This window comes from Neolamprologus multifasciatus, chromosome 23 (genome assembly GCF_963576455.1).
Source record: "Neolamprologus multifasciatus chromosome 23, fNeoMul1.2, whole genome shotgun sequence".
Taxonomy (NCBI): domain Eukaryota; kingdom Metazoa; phylum Chordata; class Actinopteri; order Cichliformes; family Cichlidae; genus Neolamprologus; species Neolamprologus multifasciatus.
This window is the reverse complement of record NC_140460.1, coordinates 5,718,919-5,733,604: the sequence shown is the minus strand read 5'-3', so window position 1 is coordinate 5,733,604 and position 14,686 is coordinate 5,718,919. Positions and strand designations below refer to the sequence as shown.

The following is a 14,686-nucleotide window of genomic DNA, read 5'->3' as shown; positions in this document are numbered from 1 at the left end:
ACAGTAAGTTGAGTACAATCAAAGCATCACGAGTGCAGTTTTTGTGTTGGATGTAAAAGGCGCACATGACGCTGTGACGTAGGCTAGAATCATGGCAGCAATCAATGACGGTCCAGGCGTGGGATTTCTCTCGTGGAAACATGCACATTATCTTTTCCTTTCTATTGGTAGGTGGCACAGTGCACTTGTGGCAAGTAAGCAAGCTAGAAGACTGGCAAAGTTATGGAAGCAACACATTAACAAGAGAATTCTGAGTAAAACCAAAGTTACTTTCCCTAGTAACTAGTTACTTTGAAAGTAACGAGTAACTTGAAGTAACTGAGTTACTTTTGATAGAAGTAACTAGTAATGTAACTAAGTTACTATTTTAAAGTAACTTACCCAACACTGTTCATAACTAACCTAGCATCCTCTAAGAAAACACAAACAGAGGCACGAGGTTGGGCGAGTCCAGCCTGTACCCATAGAAGGTCTTTGTGAGAGGCTGTTGAATAAATGTTATGACAATACAGCACATATTTCAAACTAGTTCTGAATTAGCATGACCTCAGGTGACCACAATGTTATGGTAACCCCCTTCAGCTTTAGTCTTAATCCCTGTACACTTCATTCTTATACTCTCATACTATTATATACACATAAACATGAACATATGCTACCACATTAATGCATGAATTGCCACCTACTCCTACACTACACACATACTTGTTGTCTTAATGAATTCAGTCTGTGGCACTGAAAACGTGTAGCTATTGCATTATATGAGACATGCACTGAGGATTTATTATTTTTTCAGTCCTTGTCCTTTTTTTGACTATTTTAAACCGCTAAACCATATATATATATATATATATATATATATATATATATATATATATATATATATATATATATATGTAATTTTTTTTTTTTTTTTACTTCATGTCTTCACGGTTTGTTTTGTCCAAGAGGGTTTGGCCTGAGTTCATTGGCTACATCAAATATCCAAGGCTTTGATGTTGACTCATTCCTGTTTCTCTTTCATTTCTGCTGGCATGTTTGTGTGAACAAACGCCACAACCCCTGAACAAACCAGGTCTGTTATGTTTTGCCACATTCTGTTTTTATTGTGTGGGTGGACAGCAAAAAAAATCTGTTTGTGATTTGATTTTGATTTATCGACAAACTGTAATTCTGTTGTTGTATGTGCGCTGTGTGTACATCACTACCTCAGACTTTTACAAAACAAAGTTTTACGTCTTATGCCTGATCTAGCTCCACACCGCTTTCTTTAGAGGAGTAAGAGAGGCGTAAAGAGAAGCATACAAGAGTATTTGGAGCTGATCGGAGATAGCTGAAATGAAATAATAGGAATTAGGTCACTGAAAACACATTATGTTTAAGTATTTGAAATAAAAACACAACAAGTATTATGCTGAACTGTCCTTTTAGCTATTGTCCTATTTATCAGGGATGTATTATTCAGTTTCTCATGGGGCCACATGAGAAACTGGGACTGGTATGAAACGTTGCACCAATAAGCTGAACTCATTTCTGCTCACTATTAATTTTATACAGGCCTGCATTGGTGCAGCCCGTCCATTTTTAGCTTTATCAACTCACATTGGCCACAATTTACAGTTAAGTAAAAAAAAGAAGAAAAAAGGAAAATAAAAAGGATAGTGTACAAACCATGTAATATTCCCAAGGTATGAGTTTCCAGTTTAAGTCCAGATTGGACCAACATCCTATCCATATATCTGATCGGTAGTGTGCAAATGTGGTCTGTGTGGAGGACTATGAGAATAAATGGAGATGTATTTTTCAAAGCAGCAAGAGTTAAAGCTCCCCTGTCAATTCAATTTCCCTTCACCACACAGTCAAGGTCAAGGTAATGAGATTAGTCATCCTCGAGGAGATTGAATAACGAGCATGCAATTAGTTATGCATATTAATACTAAAAATCTACTTGACTGCTCTGCTTACATGCATGAGATGTATCTCCTGTTGAAGCGAGTTAAAGCAAGACTTTTTAGTGATAAACTTAAATAAATAAACTTTTATGTTGTAGTGAGATGAAAAGATACCTGTGAATGAAAATGATTGCCAATGACAGTTTTCACTCTATTAGCTATGAGCTGTCTGTCTGTGTGGGCAGCAGCGACGGAAGCAGGCTCTGCATGATGGCTCCACCCCCACATCACACCTTTGCAGCATGTAGCTGACACATCTGTGCCTACCTCTTTCGCTACTATTGCACTTTCACCTCCTAATCATCTTCAATGGTGGCGAGGAAGCCCGACTCTATGCACACATATACACTGTCACAGACAAAATGTGTGCCCCCCCAGGACTCACACGATCACACAGCTGCATGCAAAAACCCACCGATTCTCATATACGACACCCTGCCAGGCTCCTCGGGCTGCGCAGCTTGCGTGACAATCTGTTCCTAATGTATGGGAAATGCCACATGTGCACACATTATGCAGCTAAATCTGTCAATGTAAAAGCCGTTAGTAGCCTGAGGTTACAGCTGCATGCACGGACCTTTACCAGACAAACTCATCTGTCAGTCGTGGAAGGTGCCAAGGGCGAGCGGAATTGTGAGGATGTTTGAGCGGCAGCTGGAATTTGATAGTCATTTCTGACATTGTGGGGCCTATAATCCAACACCACCACAGCGGCAGGCTAATTGCTTGTGTAAAACTCCATTTGACAGAGAGAAGAGTGTTAGGTTTATGTGATTGACACATATCAGAGAATAATAGCCCACCCTCAGAGTTGTGTCCAGGTTTATTGAAACCCCTGCCTGCTCTGCTCTCATTAGAAGCGTCTCGCTGGAATATTACTCTGTAGCTCCTCAACTCTCTCATCATCATCAAAGCATCTCTGAAGTATACGCTCATCATTTCTCGCCGTTAGCCTTGATCTCCTTACACCTCTGAGACATTTCTTCTTTGCCACCTGCCTCCCAGGCATCGTAAACCCAACCACCCATACAAACACACACACACACACACACACATACGCGTGCGCGCTCACATGCCAGCGAAGTTACGAAAGGTCGGCCGAATGCCAGTTTCAATTCGATGGTCTCTCTGGTCCCTCTCATGGTTTCCCCTACTGCTGGGCTCATCAATTATAAACAACTAGTACACTGAGTGTGTGTACACATGCAGGTGCGCTTGGGTGGGGATACAGTTTTGTCAGAAACAAAGCAACACTTTGCGTGCAGCTTATGAGCAACTAGGTGGGAGACACTGAGACACAGTGGCAGTGTGGGTTTGAGGCTTTCTCATTAATATGTTCTCTGGTTTTTATGTGCTGGATGTGTTCTGTATCAACCTTTCAGTTGACCCACCTGCTTTTGCCATATGAAACACTGCATAGTTTGCCCCGTGAAAGAGAATTTCTCAGGAGTGAAGGAATTAGATCACACACGCACGTACTTGTGGCAGAAGCGCACACACACTTTTACCCGTACACGCATTCCGAGGATGATTAGGTAGGAAGAAAGTGAACAATCTATGTGGAGGGAGTTCAAAGGCATCCTTGGAGAGTTTTCAGCAGCAGCATCCTTCTCATTTTTTGTCCTCCTCTGGCTCTGCCTGGGGATTCTCCCGTCTTGCCTTTTATTGGTCGTGCTACAAAATAGAACGTAAAAAGTGTGAGCAAAAAGGGAGATTAGTCTTTTGTAACCAAACCAACTAAGCTGAGGCCCACTGCATTCCTCCAGGGCCATCAAAGCCTGTAATGGGGACACGTCATGGAAACAACAACAACACATGGAAATACACAACAACAAAATACACTGAAAAGATTTTTATATTCAGCTTTACCCAAACTGCAGGCTCGAACTCCAAACTATGCATTCACAGAGCCATTCATTATACTCATCGGCTACTTTTAAGCTTTTTTGCTGAGTGTAATTGTAGATTAATAACTTGATGACTACAACAAGACTTACAAATGCAAAAATCACAAACAGACCTGACAAATTCATATTTGCTGGAATCAGTGTGCATCCTCCACTCGACAGCTGAACCTGTCTTACGGCTCCCACGGGAATAACTGGCTGGGGCTTAAGCTGCACAGAGGGTCAGATGCAAATGTTGCAACATACATGTCCTAAAGGTCTGGTGATGTCCACTTCTCCCTGTGTTTTTTGGAGTGGATGCAGTGGATAAACAACTTTTAGGACACCTGTATTTCCCAGTAACAAATATCCACTGTTGTCAAATACAGTCAACAATAAATTAAAAGATTGCAAGTCAACATTTCACAGTCACAGTATGCTGAAACTGGTGGACTATATTAATAACTTCTTCCTTGCTGCTAATTCTGTTTGTATAAGCCTAGGCATGTATTGTGTAGATCAGTGGTTCCCAACCTTTTTTGCGCCACGGACCGGTTTATGCCCAACAATATTTTCATGGACCGGCCTTTAAGGTGTCGCGGATAAATACAACAAAATAAAACTAGTACCGGTACCGAAAAAAAGAAAATTTATTCATAACACACGTGAAAAGACCAAGGAAAACCAAGTAAATGATAAAAATGATAACAAAATAATGCTGAAAACCGATAAAAACCCTGAAAACTATACATTTCACACCTGAGCCTCAACTCTCGCGGCCCGGTACCAAACAACTCACGGACCGGTACTGGTCCGAGGCCCGGGGGTTGGGGACCGCTGGTGTAGATCACATTTCAGCAGGTTTTTACAACAGCATAGCTTCACACTACCTAACGAGTGAATATTTAATCCCTCTTGCAGCCACAGAGTCTTTCAGAATTATTATTATTTCACTATTTTTCAACTTTAGATTGTCTGGCCAAAGGACCGGTGAGCACAGTGTACAGTGTCTTTCATCCGTTCAGCCACAATTTACAAGAACTAGAACAAAATTATAACCAATACCTAATATCGGTTATCATTTACACTGTGTTCAAGGTGAAGGTCACGTTTGTCTTTTTTCAGGTACTTTTACAATTAAATTAACATAAGATTCTCAATTTTAACATATTTTGCATACACAACATGATAAAGAACTCATGAAATTATGTGACTGCTTAAAATATCGCTTTGTCATACATATTGCAAACCAGCTGTATCCTGTTGGCATGTACTGATCATGATCTTATTGGTCATGTTCATAGAGCATAGGTGTCAAACTCTGGCCCGCGGGCCAAATTTGGCCTGCAGCCTAATTACATTTGGCCCGCGAAGCCATACCAAATTATTATTAGAGCTGGCCTACTGGTATTATACAGCTAATATATATATTGTTTAGTATTAAGCTTTGCTTGTTCCATATTCAGTTTTTCAACAAAACATGTTTGAGTCCATAAGAAAAGATTCATTCTTATATCTGGAGGAATAAATATATTTCAATAAATATTAATGTTAGTCCGCGACTTTGTTCCAGTTTTGAATTTTGGCCCACTGTGTATTTGAGTTTGACACCCCTGTCATAGAGGGAGTGGTCCTGCTGGTTCACTCTCCTGTCAGGAAGACTTGGCTCCTATCACCATTATACTAATATCAGTAATATGGTCAGTGTAGTCTTAATACTCCTGAACTGGAATAAAAAAAAAGCCTGTATACTATAACTTGTTTTTAATGTCATCATGTTCCCCAAGACCGGCAGCAAAATGTAAACTGTAGAAGCAGTAAATTTATAGGAAAAATTGTGCTGAAGTTTCTTTTAGATTTCTTTCTGATTTTAGCCACACAGCACCTTTGTAGACCACATAACTCCCTTATTTCATATCACAATTTTGACAGGATAGTTTTGCAATTGGCAGCTTGGTTGTGTTTTGCTATTTGCAGGAACAGTTATAGGTAAACAATATATACAATATGTACGAAGTGATTTAACCTGTAGAAATATATTTTTAAAAGGCACATTGTTACATCCCCCCCACCATGGTGGTGGCAAAGGCAGGAAGGAGACAGCAACGCCGGACAACCACAATCAATGAAGGAGGAGGACAACAGGACAGTTAAGAATCAGGCAGGATTTATTGGAATCTATAAGAAAAAAGGTGGGGGAGGAGGACTGGGCGGTTGAGCCAAATCAAAGAAAGTAATGAAACAAAAAGAGGTCGAGAGCTCCCAGGGCCTAACAAAAATGCAAAACAAAAGGCCTACCTAGCTGCTCGACAAAAGGTCGGTGAAAACATGCAAAAGTGGCATCAACCGCATAACCTAGTGTGTCTAACAGTTTAACGCCTGCAATCAGTGTATAGGGTACCCCAGCTTACCTGTCCAATTCAATTCAATTCAATTTTATTTATATAGCGCCAAATGTTGCCTCAAGGCACTTCATAGATACAGAGAAAAGCCCAACAATCATATGACCCCCTATGAGCAAGCACTTTGGCGACAGTGGGAAGGAAAAACTCCCTTTTAACAGGAAGAAACCTCCGGCAGAACCAGGCTCAGGGAGGGGCGGCCATCTGCTGCGACCGGTTGGGGTGAGAGAAGGAAGACAGGATAAAGACATGCTGTGGAAGAGAGACAGAGATTAATAACAGATACGATTCAATACAGAGAGGTCTGTTAATACATAGTGAGTGAGAAAGGTGACTGGAAAGGAAAAACTCAATGCATCATGGGAATCCCCCGGCAGCCTACATCTATTGCAGCATAACTAAGGGAGGATTCAGGGTCACCTGGTCCAGCCCTAACTATATGCTTTAGCAAAAAGGAAAGTTTTAAGCCTAATCTTAAAAGTAGAGATAGTGTCTGTCTCCTGAATCCAAACTGGAAGCTGGTTCCACAGAAGAGGGGCCTGAAAACTGAAGGCTCTCCCTCCCATTCTACTTTTAAATACTCTAGGAACAACAAGTAGGCCTGCAGAGCGAGAGCGAAGTGCTCTAATAGGGTGATATGGTACTACAAGGTCATTAAGATAAGATGGGGCCTGATTATTTAAGACCTTGTATGTGAGGAGCAGGATTTTGAATTCAATTCTGGATTTAACAGGAAGCCAATGAAGGGAAGCCAAAACAGGAGAAATATGCTCTCTCTTTCTAGTCCCTGTCAGTACTCTTGCTGCAGCATTTTGGATTAACTGAAGGCTTTTCAGTGAGTTTTTTGGACATCCTGATAATAATGAATTGCAGTAGTCTAGCCTGGAAGTAATAAATGCATGAACTAGTTTTTCAGCGTCACTCTGAGACAGGATATTTCTAATTTTAGAGATGTTGCGCAAATGGAAGAACGCAGTCTTACATATTTGTTTAATATGTGCGTTGAAGGACATATCCTGGTCAAAAGTGACTCCAAGGTTCCTCACAGTGTTACTGGAGGCCAAGGTAATGCCATCCAGAGTAAGAATCTGGTTAGATACCATATTTCTAAGCTTTTCAGCGCCGAGTACAATGACCTCAGTTTTATCTGAGTTAAGAAGCAGAAAGTTAGTGGCCATCCAAGTCTTTATGTCTTTAAGACATTCCTGCAGTTTAACTAATTGGTGTGTGTTATCTGGCTTCATGGACAGATAGAGCTGGGTGTCATCTGCATAGCAGTGAAAATGTATGCTATGTCTTCTAATGATGCTGCCTAGGGGAAGCATGTAAATGTCCAGCATCCCACCACACATAACACAAAGAAGCCTGTTCGCAAATGTTTGTCATAGCAGAAGCCAGCAGCCACCAGCTGGCCAGGGAGCTGCTCATTTGTAGTGATCCTCGGCGTGTGATTGGCCAACTGGGCCCAGACCAGCCAATAGACACATGCCAATCAACTTCGAACTGGCCAATAGGTGGAGGCTTGACACCTGAAAGATAAATAGAACACAAAAGCAAAGCCACACCTCTTGGCACGTGACACACATCTTTTTTATGTGTATTGTACATCCTGCTTTCATTTTTCCATTCTTTTCCTGCTTATTGATCATCCTGTGATTCACCCCCGGACACACACACACACACACACCTACACACACACACACACACACACACACACACACACACACACACACACACACACACACACACACACACACACACACACACACACACACAAACTGTTACTCTGTGTTCTGTAGTTAACCAGCCGTGACATCTGGAGCTAAATGGGTGTTAGAGCTGCAAACAGAGGCCTAGAGGGATTATAGACTGACCTGAAATAGAGGAAAAACCACATGTTTCTTTTTGGCTGCTTTCAATAGTCCTACCAGTTCCCAGTCAGCATAAAGAACATAAAGATAGACTGCTGACACTGATTAAACACTTTCTCAGGATGCCCTGGTGAGGCTTGGTGCTCTCAGCTTGCACTCTGGCTGAAAAGTGTTTATTTAGCCACATATAGCAGAGAAGGCTGTAGGAAGACTGTCCTCTTCATGGCAGGTTTTTATTAGTCTGACTTGTTTCTTTGTATCTCAACACCGCCAGTGGCTGTGCTAATTATACTGTGTCACTTTCTCCGCCTCTGTTCTCTCCCCACCTTTCCTTATCTCTTCTTCACTTACTTCCAGGACATCGCTTTAATACTTTAGACCCCAGAAGCTTTCCTAACTTTTCTGATAGTTGCATACATAATGTATAGATAAATGTTGAAGAATATAGCTGATTCAAAACGGGTAGTGATCGTGTTTCCCTGTTCAGAGGTGCCACTAGAAAATCAAGCAGTTTATATGTGAATCACTCGAAAAAGCACTGCAAGCTAAAGCTTCCATATCATATTCAGTGGTGGTGAGGGCTTGTGTATTGCGGATGATAAATTTAACCACAGAATGCTGTGGGTAAAGTAATGTATTCATCTATAGTAAAGCGTGTACTGACCTTTTTTTTCTTCTTTATGTTCAGTCAAGTGATTCTGGTAACTCTGTTGCTAGGACACCAGGGCTGTGCATAAGGGGCCCACGAGGGAGAAAAACTGGGTCGCCTTTTCCTTGTATAGACCATCATTAGTATTGCACAGAAACATTAAAAAATGGATGCTTACTTTTTGTAAAATAAATCTCGACCTTAATCTAGAGATGGGTAGATGAACTGTATGTTCATCCAAACATGACAGCCAGGCTGATGAGCAGCTTCTCCAGCAGCTCAGGACAACTAATTCATCTGATACATAGTTTGTTTTTAAACTTCAGGTCACTTAGTAACATAAATGGGTCATCTTTCTTGCGTGTCCTGGCCAGTGGCCTTATAAATTGCGTTATCCATTCTGCTCTGCCTCCAGTACCTGGAGGACAAAGATCTGTCTCAGGAGAAAGAAACAGGATGTGACAACGCATGCCCTATAATTTATGATCCTTATGGCCCCTGGCATCAAACTGAAGAGACTGGGTTTAAAGGAGAGGCAGAGATTAAAGACCACTGACGGGGCATGGGATGATGTAACCTGTGGGTATGTGGGTGCGTGAGCACCTCTGTTTGTCTCGTGTACTTCAGTACATTTGTGTGACCTGTATGCTTACGAGTGCGTGTGTGTAGGTGGGTGCTCATCCACCTGGATAGAAGCTCTTCTCCTTGTGCAATCACATGACATCTAAAAATGAGGGATAAGCAGACTTGACTCATGGATATTTTTAGAACCTGGGAACACTCACTCTCTCACACATGCAGGAAATGTAACACCGAAATGAACTTGCCATCACCTGTGGCTTTAGGTTAATATGATCCTTGTTCATCTTTCGTATCTACAGGTACATGTCTGCTGGAGGATGAAATGAGTTATGAGAGCAAATGGAGGAGCCGCTGATTGAGATTATCTCAAGAATGTCTGTCTCGTTGTACCGGATATGAGGAACATGAGCAGGCAACTAAACTGATTAAGGCAGATTTAAAAGAATGATACCACCGGAGATAGTCGTATGGATGTGATTTTTATGGCTCTCTCTCTCTCATACACACACACAGACACATGACACACAGCAAGTCCTAAATTATCGCCTAAGGAGACTTGAAAAAAGTGAATCATAGCGTCCTGATTTGATAAGAATTGAGCAGCATGACGGGGCTCATGCTGACCAGTTAGAAAGGGACCATATGGCGGCTCAGAGCCAACTCCTATCTGCCAGCTGAGACTGTTGAAGCGACGCTTCCACCGCTGTGGCACCTGATCCCCCCAACAAGCCAATTATACAGAGTGAATCATTACAATTTTATATTTGTTTTTCATTTTCAAGCATATGACAGGACATAGAAGTGGACAAGCTATAGGACCACTCATAAAACAACACAATCTTTATGCCTTCAGCAATATACACACGTCAGTTTGAATAGAGTTACACACTCGACACCTCTAATGAGTCATGCTCGCTTGATTTTGGCTCGCTATGATTATTCTGGATTATTCTGCACCGTGTTCACTTAAGCTGGAGGGAGTTTACTATTTCACATCTATCAAACCAAAATACATTTGCTACTTTGTCTACATTCATGAACATAAACATTTCAGTTCAGTTCAGTTCAGTTCTTTTTTTATTTCAAACATATACGTTCACCAACGTTTCATAAAATCATTCCATGCAGTTGTTTGAAAAGGAGTAGGCAGAAGTATATACTTATTTAGCCCTACCCCCACAGGTTTACATCCTCATCATCTAAATTTGAACAACAAAAATGTATACAACGCCTTCAACTTTGAACATAACATCACAAAATTTTTTTTTTCTCATGTTCAACTAAAACTATATTTAGATTTGCTAATTTGCAGAAGAAAACAAACATCAGTTTGACTGCTGTCTTGGGTTAATTGCATTTTCTTCATTCTTCTACTTATTTAAAATTTCTTTTTTGAGTTTTATTTTAAACTGGTTTATATCACTACTGACCTTTATTTCTTCTTTTAACTCATTCCAGAATTTAACTCCCGCTATTGAAATAGACATCCTTTTCAATGTTGTTCTTACTCTTTGTAATTTTAAATTCCACTTCCCTCTAAAATGATACCTCCCTTCTCTTTCTAAGAACCATTTACTTATTTTGATTGGGAGCATCCCTTTCCTTGCCTTATATATTATTTGCACTGTTTTAAACTTCACCAGATCCTGGAATTTTATAGCTTGTGTCCTAATAAAGAATGCGTTTGTGTGAGCCCTAACATATAAAAACATCTATATATTCATCCATTCAGATATACTCTCTCCCTCTTTTATTTTTATTACCAGCAGTCACACATCTGTCTTCTCTTAAATGTAGACAGTTTGTATGTGAACCTTGCTGCATTTCTCTTCTGCCCTATACCTTCCTTGGATGCTGTGGGACTTCCTGGAGGCACGCTGCAGGCGGTCCAATTGATGATGAAAGGTGTCCTGAGTTGACACATGTTAAATTAGATGCACACATACAGACATAAGCTTGACAAAGCCCGCTGATAATCTTGTTATAATTGCAGGGGAGTCGTCTTTTTGCAACATAGTACAAGCCCCTTTAATGCTTAGCAGGGTATGACGCATGGATGACTATCAGCATGATATCAAAATTATGACCAAAACCTTTTAGCGGAACATGGCTGAAGGTCTATAACGAGATTATCTTGAGTAATGATTAAAGTGATGCTTGCAATGAATGATGATGACAGTAGACTTACCTCTGAATCTACCTGCTCCACTCTCCCTCTAAAGGCGTTTCTCAGATCAAAAAGCGTGTACATAAAAAAATAATAAAGCCAAACAGATTAAATCAACTGTTGGTGAGTCATTTCCCGTGTGTGCTCTCCCTCTCCCTCCCTCTCTTGTGCTTTTCTCTCTCTTTCTTTCATTCTGTCACCTTTCCATGTGGCATCACTCCGGTTCAGCGAAGTGCTAAACCTCGATCAGAACAACAGAGAAATGGGTTGCGGCAAAAAGGGAGGACAAGAGTGGCAGAGGGAGAGAATGCAGAATCGATAGGCAATAAAGGCAAGGCAAGTTTATTTGTATAGCACAATTCAACAGCAAGGTGATTCAAAGTGCTTTACAGAGACATTAGAAACAAAAACAAATAAAAAGCATGATTTAAAATTGATTAAAACAAGCAAACAAACAAACTAATTAACAAACAAACAAACAAAACAGTATATAAAATCAAAACAGATAAAATCAGAACAGTAGATAAAATCAGTAGTTAAAATGTAAGTTTTGAAATTTAAGCTTAAAAGTGTGGATTTGGTGCTTTATTCAAATGCAGCTGAGAACAGGTGAGTCTTCAACCTGGATTTAAATAAACTGAGTGTTTCAGCTGATCGGAGGCTTTCTGGGAGTTTGTTCCAGATATAAGGAGCATAAAAGCTGAATGCAGCTTCTCCGTGTCTGGTTCTGACTCTGGAAACTGATAAAAGACCGGATCCAGATGACCTGAGGGATCTGGAAGGTTCATACTGGGTCAGGAGGTAAATAAAGTAAGATTGGCAAAACTGGAGACGAAAGGACAGAAATGAAGGGAAGTTGCTACCAGGGTGTGAGATCGAAAGGAGGCAGATAAAAGCAGAAGAATGTCTGCCAAAATATTTCATGAAGAGAGTGTGGTGTATTTTTGTCTTAACAATCCTGTTTTTTTGTTTTGTTTTGCTTTTTATTTATTTTTTTTAAATTTTGTGGTTCATATTTAGTTTTCCACTCTTCAGAACGGTGTGAGCATGTGTTAATACACTTGAGAGATAGAGTTTTACAAAAAGAAGGTGACAGAAAACAAATGTGAAATTCATCCACACAGACCCACCTTCACATTTTTTGTCTCTGCTTATTTCTGGCGATTTCACCTGAATTTCTATGATATTCCTTCGTCTGGTCCATACATCACTACTAGTGTCTTTATGATTCTGTAGTCATTTATATGTCCATACAAGGCATAAACTTAGGGATAACATAGTTCATCGATTAGGCAACCTTGTACTTTGACTCAGACTAGACTCCATCTATCTCATTAGACAACTGCACAGACATTTTTGTAAGATATTTGTCACAGGTTTCAGACAGACTGAGGCTCAGACCTCCTTTTGCAAAGAGATTCAGGGCTCCAGGGTCCGCAAGAGGGAAAAGGGGAAAAGTCCACACACCGATGCTCTCCAGAAAACGCTCCACTCTCCTCCGCAGCCACTCATGCTCCGACTCTAACACACTTCGCCACTCAGTCGCTCTCAGACAATCCACACGGGGAAACGGGAACAGGTCCAGGGAAATCTATTTACAAGAGCAGCTTAGTCAGAAACAGGCTAGGGAAAACACACAGATTCAGATATTGGTTGCCGGGCTAACTAACACGGGTTACTCAATGATCCAGCGATGAGAACCACAGAATCGCCATCTTAAGTAGTACTCAGAATAACAGGTGGATTAGCAGCATGTGTGACAATCAGGGCAGGTGCGTGGGCCAGAGGCGGGACCCTGAGGTGAGCTCCGCCCAGGCAGAAGAGAGACAGGGGGGAAAGAGAGAGAGCACAAAAACAAAAACAGAAAACATGTGGCCTGAGATAGTCAGCCAGGGAGGCATGGAGACCATGACAATATTATTGTTGCCTAAAGGATGAATCATGCTGATATGAATTTTCCCCAACTGACATGTACAGTTTGACATGTTGGCTTTAAGGGCTCAGTTATACAGGCCTAGAGACCAATAGATTGACTCGTTGGCAATCACAGGTTGCAAGAGGAAAAACACGTGTTTACTCACGAGATGGCAAGTGGTTGCCGGTAATTGCAAAGTATATGGTGCTGCTCCAAAAATCCCCTTGAAATTGCTTTTGTTGTCGCTGTCAGCTGTAGTTTGCACTTGACAACTACAATATTTGCAGAGTTGTAGTGACGCTATGAAATGCATCACACCAAATGTTTTCCAATTCTCTTGCTTGGAATGATAAGGCCAAACTCTGAAGGTCAGTTGTCTCCATTGCTTGTTGCTTTTTTACTTTGCATGTTTTCCATTTCTGCTTTCATCATGTTTTTTTCAAGTTTGACTACCACTCACCAAGTACACCTGTGTGACTGAGGCCTAATGAAAATACAGCAGAGGACACACAAGTGTAGCGGATATAAAGTAATCTGTGCAGACATTTATGGTTACCGCCATGGACTTTTTTTTTGTTTTGTAAAGTGGGATATTTTACAATTGGAGACAGACTAGAATAAACATTTGTGTCAAAATGCTCCCCCTACTGACACTTGAGGTGGGCTGACTTCATTTTTAGTCCCTATGTTGAGACTGGCATTTATCACGTTAAGTAAAATGTATATTGGATCGATTACAGTGAAAGATGCCATATTCCAGTTTGTCTCCTTGTGTCATTTGCATGAAATTCTGTTGCATTTATTCCTCATTAGAAAAGCACTTAATATCAGCATGTTAGAATTTGCATTACAGTACTGTGCAGGTGGGACATATGCATAGACTAACTAACCAGGCTCATGTTAACTCTATATATCTTACATATTAAGCCAGCATATTAAGCTATAGCTCTTTTGCACACATCTGTTTCAAATCTCCATATTTTGTCTCCTTTTCTGTCTTCAGCTATTTATTTGTACTATTAGTATTTATATGTTCTATTTCTATTGTATATATTAATCGGCATCTGTGGGTGGACAACAAGGAAAGAATTTCATTGCACAAAGAAATTCCTTTTCTCTTGTGACACATGACAATAAACACTTTGAATCTTGAATCTTTGAATGCACCGACAGTCTCTCGGGTCCCGTTTCAGGTCTGCTGTAGTTTTTTTAGGCCTCCCGTTTCTTCATTTGTCCTTTTTTGGGTATTTTTTATAGATTAA

The 14,686-nt window shown here is 40.6% G+C and overlaps 1 protein-coding gene and 1 long non-coding RNA gene across 2 annotated transcripts in view; one reads left to right on the top strand and one right to left on the bottom strand.

Annotated features, from left to right (window-relative positions):
• Positions 1 to 14,686, top strand: part of yjefn3 (YjeF N-terminal domain containing 3) — a 61,080-nt gene that overhangs the window by 27,046 nt on the left and 19,348 nt on the right. The window lies entirely within an intron of this gene.
• Positions 4,390 to 14,686, bottom strand: part of LOC146490816 (uncharacterized) — a 14,960-nt gene continuing 4,663 nt past the window's right edge. Inside the window, exons 1-2 of the long non-coding RNA XR_014872181.1 lie at positions 8,008 to 14,686; positions 4,390 to 7,927 (exon numbers count right to left, since the gene is read on the bottom strand). The exon at positions 8,008 to 14,686 is cut by the window's right edge and continues 4,663 nt beyond it. This is a non-coding gene — a long non-coding RNA (uncharacterized LOC146490816). The remainder of the gene's footprint in view (positions 7,928 to 8,007) is intronic.